Below are 10,660 nucleotides of genomic sequence, written 5' to 3'. Positions count from 1 at the left end.
TTAACTTTTCAATGCCCCTAGTCTAAATTATGTCACAAAGGGGCAGGTAGGTGGTTGAGTAGATAGAGGTCTGAAGTCAAGAAGACTTATCTCCCTGAATTCAAATCTGGCCAGATACTTACTATCTGTATGATCCTGGCCAACTTATTTAATCTCATTTGCCTCAGTTTCCTGAGGCAATATCTCTTCCAAGAAAACTCCACATGGGGACAGGAAAAGTCTTACAACTGAAAAATGATGGAACAACAACATTGAGTTACAGAATCATTGAAAATTTGCATTAATAAAGGAAGCTTCCCCATGGGCAGCTCCTTACACTGATGAAATCACAAGTCCAGAGGGGAAAAAATGCAAGGAATGATGGGGATACAAGGACCAAATGGAATCTGTTTCTGCCTTCATAGAGCCTTTAATTCGAAGGGGACAAGAAGGGGGAAGAGACATGAACATGACAATTGGAAGAAGGAGCAAACTCTGACAAGGAGCAATTTTGGGGGAAGGCTTTCTGGAGAGCTGGTAGTTGAGCTGCTGCTTCAAAGGGAAGCTGGGACTTCTAAGAGACCGAAGAGAGAAGGGAGGGCATTCCAGGAATGAAGGACAAGCAGCTTGCAGTGCAGCAGAATTACCAGAAAGAAGGCCAAATTTAGGGAGGAACAAGTAGGCCAGTTTGGCTGGAACTGCAGATTGCATGAAGGACATTGTAAAAAAAAAAAAAAAAAAAAAAAAAAACCTGAAAAGGCAGACCGGAGACAGATCTAAGGATCAGTGTGTGCTTTCCTTGCATCTTTGTTTCCACATCTGTAAAAATGAAAGGGTTGGACAAAATCAGGAAGCCTTAGACTTGGTTTTGTTTTTTTTAAATATTTTTATAACTATTTCAATATAATTACTTTCTTTTGTAACCTTATATGTTTTTCTATATATTTTCTTTTGTAATTCTATGTATATTTTCATGCATTTAAAAACCTTATTCTGAGAAAATAGTTCAAATGCTTCACCAGACTAAGGGGTCAAGGACACACAAAAAACATTAAGAACTCCTGGATTAAAGGATCTTTCAGATCTAAATTAGTGATTTCATGTCTTTTTTTAATGTGAAAAATACCTTGCTCAATCTTCTCTTTGAGTTTGTTGACTCTGTTTAATGCACTTTCCTTTGCGCCTGAGTTGGTCGCAGAGAGACCCAAGCTTGGCTGGAAACATCCATGGGTTCATCTCTGCTGGGAGTTCCCTGATCCTGGGACCGCTGTGGGGTGGGGAAGGGAATCATGAGCAACAGCAAAGGGGCAGATTTCCCAGAAAAGGAAGGCAGGGAAGGGGGACGGAGGGAGAGCTCTATATCTGAATTGACATCCTTTACATCTAGCTTTGCAGGAAAGGGGAGAAGAGAAGGAAAGGGCAAAGGCGCTTGTTAAATGCCCATCCCATGTCAGGCACTGTGTACAACCGTCTTATTTGAACCTCACAACACCTCGCGAGGGAGGCGCGATTATTGTCCTCCTCTTACAGACGATTTGGTTCACCCGGGCAAAGCACCGCCCAGGTGACATTTCCCCTAAGAGATCCCCTTCCCTGATTCCTTTGCTGATGCTTCAGATTAAATCTCGCGCATCACTTCCCCAGGGCTCCCTCCTCACCACTGGACTTAAATGCCATCCCGAGGGCAAGCCGTCTTCCATCCCTGTCCTAGCCGACAATGGCTGTGATCTGCCCATGCCCCCTTCTGGCCACTCCCCAGAACTGCAGGTCCACTTTTTTAGCCAAGTTGGTGGGAGGATGGAGGAGGAAAGTGGGAATGAGAGAGAGCCCGGAGGAGCGCTGGAGGTGGAGATGAGAATGGGAGAGAATTCCCTCAATCTATCCATTTTTTAAAATCCTTATAAGGTTTATTGCTACGTAATTTCAGTGGTCAAAGGAGAGCCCCTGCCTCCTTCTCAGAGATGAGGGGCAATGGGTAATGAATTCTACATATTCCCGTCAGACATGGTTAATATGCTAGATGGTTCTGATGACCTGGTCGTTTTTCCTCCCCTTCATTGCAAGATATACTTCGCTGAGTAGGGAATGGGAGGATTGAATTCAGAAATGAAACCGATGTAAAAATAATTTGGACCTTTTGTTTTTGCATTTCTGTAGGAATTGCCTTCTTTCCCTGCTTTCCAGACTTAATAAGTAACTAGAAAAACAATTAAGCAAAACACCCAGAACAGTAAAGGCAACAAAGAATGTATTACAACATCCTGCCCTAGTAGTCCCCCACCTTTCTGCTGTGAGAAGGAAAAGCCACCCAAATTATTTCTCTACATCTCCCCTTATTCAACCTCTCTGTGTTATAGCATGGTCTGGTTTGCACCCTCATCCCACCTTATGATAGTCACTCTAAATTTACACAATCCTGTAAGGTTTACAAAGAGCTGTCCCAGGTAGCACCAAGAGCTAACTAGGTAGACAGAGGACAAGTATTCTAACATTCATTTTACAAAAGAAGAAACTGAGAGTGCAGGGACATGAACATGTTCACACAGCCAGAAAGTCACTGAGATAGTATTTGAACTCAGATCTCCTGATTGCAGACCCAGCACCTCATCTTCTACTTTATAATGCCCTTCAAAAGAGAGCATCATTCTCTGTTTTCTCCCCCTGCCTCCATCTCTCTCCTGAAACCATAGCTCCCAGATCACTAAATACTTTGCCTAATCCCAAGTCTTCTTCAGTTATCCCTAACCTGTTCTCAGGACACTCCTTCCTTCTTCATGCTTTCCCATTCCTTGACTTCTGACCACTGTTTTGGTTTTCTTCTTGTAATTAGGGACATCAGACAGGGTGACAGAAGAGATTAGGGAAGGAAAGGCTCAGTAAATGACATGACCCTGAAACATCACTCCTCTACTTTTTGGTATTCACATACTTAATAGGACCACAGTTAAATTTATAGGATTTCGAGATGGGAGGATATTAATGCTCCTCAATTTTTAATTTTTTTTATTTTAAAGCTTTTTATTTTCAGAACATGCATAGATAATTTTCAACATTCACCATTATAAAACCTTGTGTTTTTTCTCCCTCCCTTCCCCCTACTCCCTCCCTTAGACAGCAAGTAATCCAATATGTTAAACATGTGTAAATCTTCTATACATATTTCCACAATTATCATATAAGATAATTATATATACCAGAAAATTATACATTTATTATACATACAAGAAAAATCAGACCAAAAACGGAAAAAAAAATGAGAAAGAAAAAAGAAGCAAGCAAATAACAACAAAAAGGTGAAAATTCTAAGTTGTGATCCACACTCCATCTCCACATAACTCTCTTTGGGTGCAGATGGCTCTCTCTGTCACAAGTCCATTTAACTGGCCTGAATCATTTCACATTGAAAAGAGCCATGTCCATCAGAACTGAATGATCCTCAATTTAAAGGAAAGGAAATTGAAGTCCTGAAAGGATAAATGTCTTTCCCCATAAATACACACAACTGAGGGTAATAAACCCTTGAGAAAGTCTTTGGGGGATCTAGGTGCCCTAAACTACATTACAGTGTCTCACTGAGGTCTCATTTGCTTCTTCTGCCATTTCACCAGTCAATATTCTCAAAACAGGATGCCTCAGGAGGGCTATTTTAGGACAACTCAGAACACTGGCCTCTTTTTGCTTTTTTCTGCTGCCTGGGGACTGATAGATAGGCTAGGATTCTCATTAGAATTGTCTGCCATCCTGTTACTACAGTTCAGCTGTCCTGTGTAGCCAGTTGTGATAACATATGCTTCTTCTGGCTTTTCCAGTTGTTCTTTCTTCTCATTCCCCCCCTCCCCAATATGTAAGGCCCTGAATAAAAGGGTTTGTAATATTAGAGAGTTTGATCATTCATTTGAACTTTGGGGCTCCCCATAGAAATGAAGAAAAAACCAGTGATAAGAGCCACCAATTCAAATCAAATAAACAAGCATTTGTTAAATACTTAAGATAAGCTAGGTACTGTGCTTGGCACTGGGGATACAAATAAAGGTAAAAAGAAAACAAAGGAATTTTTGCACTCAGGAGAGTTCACAATCTAATAATGCAAAAGGGAAGAGAGGAAATTAAATGTGAATAATTATGTACAAATAAGATATATACAGAATAAATAGAAAGTAATCCCATTTAAGGAGGATGGGAAAATCTTAGAGAAGATGGAATTTTCACTGAAATTTGAAGAAAGTCAAAGAAACTAGGAGTTGGAAATCAGGACAGAGGAATTCTAGGAATGGGAAAGATACAGTAAAAATACTCAGAGTTGGGAAATGGAGGATCACATTCAAGAAACAATGGTCCAGTGAATGTAGAGTTCATGGAAAATCTTCCAATACATCCAGGTAATTCATGTGTATATTTCTCCAAATGTGGGAACCAGAGTTCCCAAGTCCAATATAACAACTCAAGATATTAAATGTATATTGAACCAAAGAATTTAATTCACTTCACAAAATATTCAGATGATAGGAGAATTCACAGAAATCCCAAAATAGATACAGAAACACATTAAGTTCTCAAATAGTAAACTCCCCTCAGAAGGAAATGAAACTTGGGGTTATCCCAATGACAATCATTTGATATTCTAGTGACTCTCACTTTTCCAAAGAGTTCTTAGGGTTTTCTCTGTAAGACTTAAAGCAATACCCTATAAAAGGGACCTGTATGTGCCAAAATGTTTGTGGCAGCCCTGTTTGTAGTGACTAGAAACTGGAAATTGAATGGATGCCCATCAATTGGAGAATGGCTGAATAAATTGTGGTATATGAATGTTATGGAATATTATTGTTCTGTAAGAAATGACCAGCAGGATGAATACAGAGAGGCTTGGAGAGACTTACATGAACCGATGCTAAGTGAAATGAGCAGAACCAGGAGATCACTTTACACTTCGACAACGATATTGTATGAGGATGTATTCTGATGGAAGTGGATTCCTTTGACAAAGACTCAATTTCAATTGATAAATGACGGACAGAAGCAGCTACACCCAAAGAAAGAACACTGGGAAACGAATGTGAACTATTTGCATTTTTGTTTTTTTTTCCGAGTTGTTTTTACCTTCTGAATCCAATTCTCCCTGTGCAACAAGAGAACTGCTCGGTTCTGCACACATATATTGTATCTAGGATATACTGCAACATATCTAACATATATAGGACTGCTCGCCATCTAGGGGAGGGGGTGGAGGGAGGAGGGGAAAAATCAGAACAGAAGCGAGTGCAAGGGATAATGTTGTAAAAAAAAATTACCCTGGCATGGATTCTGTCAATATAAAGTTATTATAAAATAAAATAAAATATTAAAAAAAAAAAAAGCAAAACCCTATAGTTTAATCTCTCCCCAAGAGGGAGCCTTGGAGCCTGTTGACCAAACAATTCCTAACACCTCAAACCTACACTGTCCAAACAACTCATAGGAACAGAAGGTTTATAGCCAGATTGGGTCTCTTGCTTCCCCAACTCAAAGAACCCATTCATTGTTCTTCTTACCATGTGGTCCATCTTCTTTCTTTAATAAGAATGATGCATTAGGAAAGCCACTTCTCTCTCTGAATAGTTCAAATCCTGAACTCTTATATTGATGACTTCTCAAACTTGGGGTTACTCAGGAGATAACCTCCAAGGCTGGTTCTAGCCAGGAAATCTTCCTTCTCATATTAGGAGTCTAGATTCTGGTATCATGACACTTAAGAATTTTAAAATACCCCACCTTCTGCACAGAAGGTTGGGGGTTCAGGAATCACATTCATAAGGCAAGATGGACAAACACATGTCTACTTTGCCATGTGCTCCTGCAAGATTTGTACCTCTGCTATGTACCTTCTTTCTCTGAGTAGAACCTCTCTCAGTCACTCCTTCTTCAGGCCAAGTGTAAATACGTGCCATGTTCCATGAGCTCTTGCCACAAAATACTTATTTCCAGTGCCCAGGAAAAGACCCCATACAAGAACAGGCTTCCCTTTTCCACAGGACTGTTCTGTTGTGCACCAGATTGTCTTTTGAACTGAGAAAAATCAAAATGGGCCAAGGGTTGAAAATGAGTGATTGCTTTCCTTTCTAGCCTGACACAAATAGACAATCCCTACAGCCCCAGTCACTTAAAGTGGATCAACAGTTCCCCATGTCCTCTAAACAAGGTGCTCTTGGGAATGCTCATACTCTTCATAAAGAGGTGCCCCCATAGAGTTTAAAGGTCCACACTCTACAATGCCATCAAATTAATTGGGAACCTCACCACACTGATTAAGGATTATCTTGATTATCGCCTCCTTATGGTACCTTACAACCCACATCTCTCTTTCAGTCCATAAGAATATTATAGTATTACAGTTTTGGAGATCAACTGGTCCGATTAATTTATTTTACAGGCCAAAAAAATTGTTTTACAGGAGAAGAATATGAGACCTAAAGAAGTTGCCTAAAATCATACAGATAATAAGGACTCAAGCCTCATATCTTCTGCGCATTGTACCATGAAGAATTTGTTAAAATTCTCTGAAATCCAGGTATAATGTATCTTTAATATTCAATCTAACTGAAAAACAACAGAGCATTTACCCCCCTATAGATAAAAGGAAAGGATGCAAGTACAAAAATATTCATGGCAGAATTTTTTATTATGGCAAAAAACTGGAAACAAAGTGAGTATTTTCAATTGGGGAATGGTGGGACAAAATGATGATACATGAATGAAATGCTGTTACTGTGACATAATAAGTGACAAATGACAGATTGAGAGAGACCTAGGAAATTTTCTATTTTGCAGAGAGAAATAAGTAGAATCAGGAGAACTATTTATACACCATCCACAAAATAACTATAATATTATAAAGGAAAAGGACCACTGAACAATTTAAGAACTCATTGACGTAATAGACCGATCATGACTCCTAAAGAGTGATGATGACGCAGACTCCCTCCTACATCTTGGGAGAGACGTTTCAAACTAACGGTACAAAATAAGATACATTTTCAAACATGGAAAATGTGATTTGTTTTGCTAGACCTTACTTGCCTATTAGGTTACTTAGCAGTTAGGTGACTCAATGGATATAGCAGTAGACTTGGAATCAGGAAAACCTGAGTTCAAATCTAGCCTCAGACACCCATCGGCTGTATAACCCTTTGCAATTCACTTAATCTGTTTGTTTTAATCTACTGAAGAAGGAGATGACAAATCATTCCAGTATCTTTGCCAAGAAAACCCCCGTGGATAGTATTAGCATGCTATGGTTCACAGGGTCACTAAAACTCAGATGCAACCAAACCACAACAAAAATAACACTTGCCTATTACAAGGGAAGGCTTTTCTTTGGAGGACAGGAGTTGTCAAGGAGGGAATTGGTTAGTAGAGTAGTGCCCGAAGGAAAAAGCAGCAATAAAACTTTTGAAAATACACAGGAGAGAGTAGAAGGAAGGCATGCTGAATTCAATATACAATTTAAAATAATTTAACAGAAGTTTATAGTTTCATATACAATCCTTTTTTAGTTTTATGTATTTTGAAATGTTATTTTGTTTGTTATATTCATTATTTTAAAAATCAAGCAAACAAAATTTCTTTGGCATAATATCCTTAATGAATCCATAGTGGCTGGGAATGATCACTGCCTTCCTTTCCAACTGCTTACAAACTATCCTTTTAATAATCCAGGCTAGAATTTGGCCGGAAAGTGACTGTCAACTTACTGGCATACAGTTTAATGAAATCACCCCATTCTCTTTTTTGAATTTAGGACAATATTTGCCATTCTTCATTCATGGAATCACAAGACCTCAGAGCTGATAGAGACTTCTGTCCCTTCTGATTCAATTTGTTCCTGAGCAGGAAACCCCTCATTGATATCAATGATAAGCCAATGATGGCTTATCATCATTCAATCTTTCCTCGTGGGCTTTTAGACAGTTTCTTTTTTTAATTTATTTTTAATACACATTGCTTTATGAATCATGTTGAGAGAGAAAAATCACAACAAAAGGGAAAAACCATGGGAAGGAAAAAAAACAGAAAAAAAGACATTAACATAGCATGTGTTGATTTACATTCAATCTACATAGTTCTTTTTCTGGATGCAGATGGCATTTTCTGTCCAAAGTCTATTGGGCTATTGGGATTACATTCAACCACTGAAACACTGAGAAGAACCAAGTCTTTCATAGCTGATCATTGCACATTCTTGCTATTATTGTGTACAATGTATTCCTGGTTCTGCTTGCTTTGCTCAGCGTCCGTTCATATAAATCTTTCCAAGCCTTTCCAAAATCAGCTTGTTCATCATTTTTTATAGAACAATAATATTCCATTACCTTAATATACCAGAACTTATTCCACCATTCTCCAATTAATGGGTATTTACTCCTTTTCCAATTCTTTGCCACCACAAAAAGAGCTGCCCCAAACATTTTTGTAAATGTGGATCCTATTTCCTTTTTTATGATTTCCTTGGGATACAGACCCAGTAGTAGCTAGGTCAAAGGGTATACACAGTTTTTAGTCCTTTGGGCATAGCTCCAAATTGCTTTCTGTAAGAGTTGGATCATTTCACAACTCCATTCTAAATAGTTTCAAAGTTTTCCCTGACATCAGGATCCAATCTGAAATCTGCACTTTCTCCTCAGTTCTCAGTTCTCCTTTCTGGTTCAAATATCCCCAATCTGATAGTTCTTTCCCATAAAGCAGATCACTGAATCAGGAATCAAGAAAATCTGAACTCAAATTACCAACCATGTGACCCTGGGCAATTTACTGCATGTCTCACTTTCCTTATATATAAATTGGGGATAATAATAAATAATTATAATACAATTATGATTAAATGTTATATTTCTAAAACATTCTACAAACCCTAAAGTACTATATAAATGTTGGCACCTTTCCCATGCTCCAGGATAATTTGGGGCAAATCACTGACACTGATCCTGCCATCATGAACGCCAAATTTCTCCCATACTTCAGGATATTTTAGAGCAGCCGAATCTGGTAAATTCAGATCATCATGGACAGCTGAGAATTCTTATTGTTTCCTTCTTTGTCTGAGATTTCCTTGTGTCTCAGTTTCTGCTAAACTTCAGGTTCTTCGTTTTTACTAGAGACTTAGTTGAAGGCATAGGTTACATGATTATCAAATCTGCAAATGACAAAATAAAAAAATGAAAAGTGAGGAGGGAGACCTGAAAGGAAATGGCAAATGGGATCCAGAAAGAGCTCAACAATTTGGAATTATGGGCCAAAATAAAGGCCAAATTTAAAACAGATCAAGGCTTAGGATGAGAGTTAGTGTGGTACTGTGGGTAATGAGCCAGCTTCTAAGACAAAATTTGCATTCAATTCCCCTTCCATCTTTCCCCTCTGCCAACACTGGGCAAGTTTAAGCTTTCTCTGCCCTAGACCAGGAGGTGAAGGCCTACATTCACAGAGGAAGTTTTCTCAGCTAGGAATTCTCTATGTCAGCAATATCACAGGTCCTATCCCCATCTGTTTTCATCTTCCAAGGTCCTGAATTTGGATTCAAAAAATGAATAGAACAAGTACAGAGTGGGGGAGACTTGGGTGGGATGTTTCATTGAAGGGCTCTTTTTTTCTTATTTTCTTACATCACTGTAGCTACCCACCAATTCCCTTTCCCAACCCTGAAATATAAACCTTCCTTTTTAACAAAGAGTAAAGCCAAGTAAGACAAATCAACCCATTGGCCTTGTCTAAAAATGTGCCTCTCCTGGAGCATCTCTACTCCATCTCCCCTTTGTTGAGAAGTGGAAAGCACATTTCATCATCCCTTAGACAATAGTTCTTTTGAAAAAGATTGGGGGGAGGGGGGTTAACAGCTGTAAGTAGGGCGGGCCTTTGCCCCAGGGTGAGGAAAATTAGAGGGATATTGACAGTACTTTTATTTCTTCAGCAGCATGAAAACAACTGAGCCTAGTGACTATTTAGCAAGAATAATTAGAAAAATAGGAAGATACCAGATGGCGGCTTCCTCTGTTCCCTCTTTCCAATCCCCTACTACTGGCAGCACCCCTTCCTGGCCAGACCTGGCTTACTACCCCTTCACCCATGTCAGTCCACCCCGCAACAGCATCACACTGTACCTAGATGTCTGTTATGTCCTAATCTGAACAGACATTTAGTGTGTTTTCTGCCTATGGCTCTGGGACACAGTAAAATGGGGCCCTGAGATCATTAATGGACTGAAAGTTCAATGTGAGTATAGAGTATCTCCTTTAAAATAGTACTCTAACTCACACTCACTCAAAGGTTGGGTTCCCAGAAGGTAATTGCTACCTTTGCTTCTAAATGTAATCCTGCAGGTGGCTACTCCTTCCACTAGATAGCCCCCAACCCCCAACCCCCATTGGTGCTCCTCCCATAAACAGTTAAGCAGAAGACTTAATTAACTTTGATCAAGGTCATTTACTAAAACAATATAGTAAAAATGGTAGGTATTAAGCACAATATTAAATAATTCAATTAGCATTATATTAGCAATTAAACATTCTTTACATAAATCTCACTAGCATGGAACGAGTGAGCACAGACTTGGAGAACAATGGTAGTGAGACACATGTAGAGAGTATATGTATGACAAAAGAAAATAATTCATGAAAATAACTCAGAATTCTTGAGACTGCAGGATTTGTAAGTT

Source organism: Antechinus flavipes, chromosome 3, assembly GCF_016432865.1.
Source record: "Antechinus flavipes isolate AdamAnt ecotype Samford, QLD, Australia chromosome 3, AdamAnt_v2, whole genome shotgun sequence".
Lineage (NCBI taxonomy): Eukaryota > Metazoa > Chordata > Mammalia > Dasyuromorphia > Dasyuridae > Antechinus > Antechinus flavipes.
Note: the sequence above shows the minus strand (reverse complement) of the source record.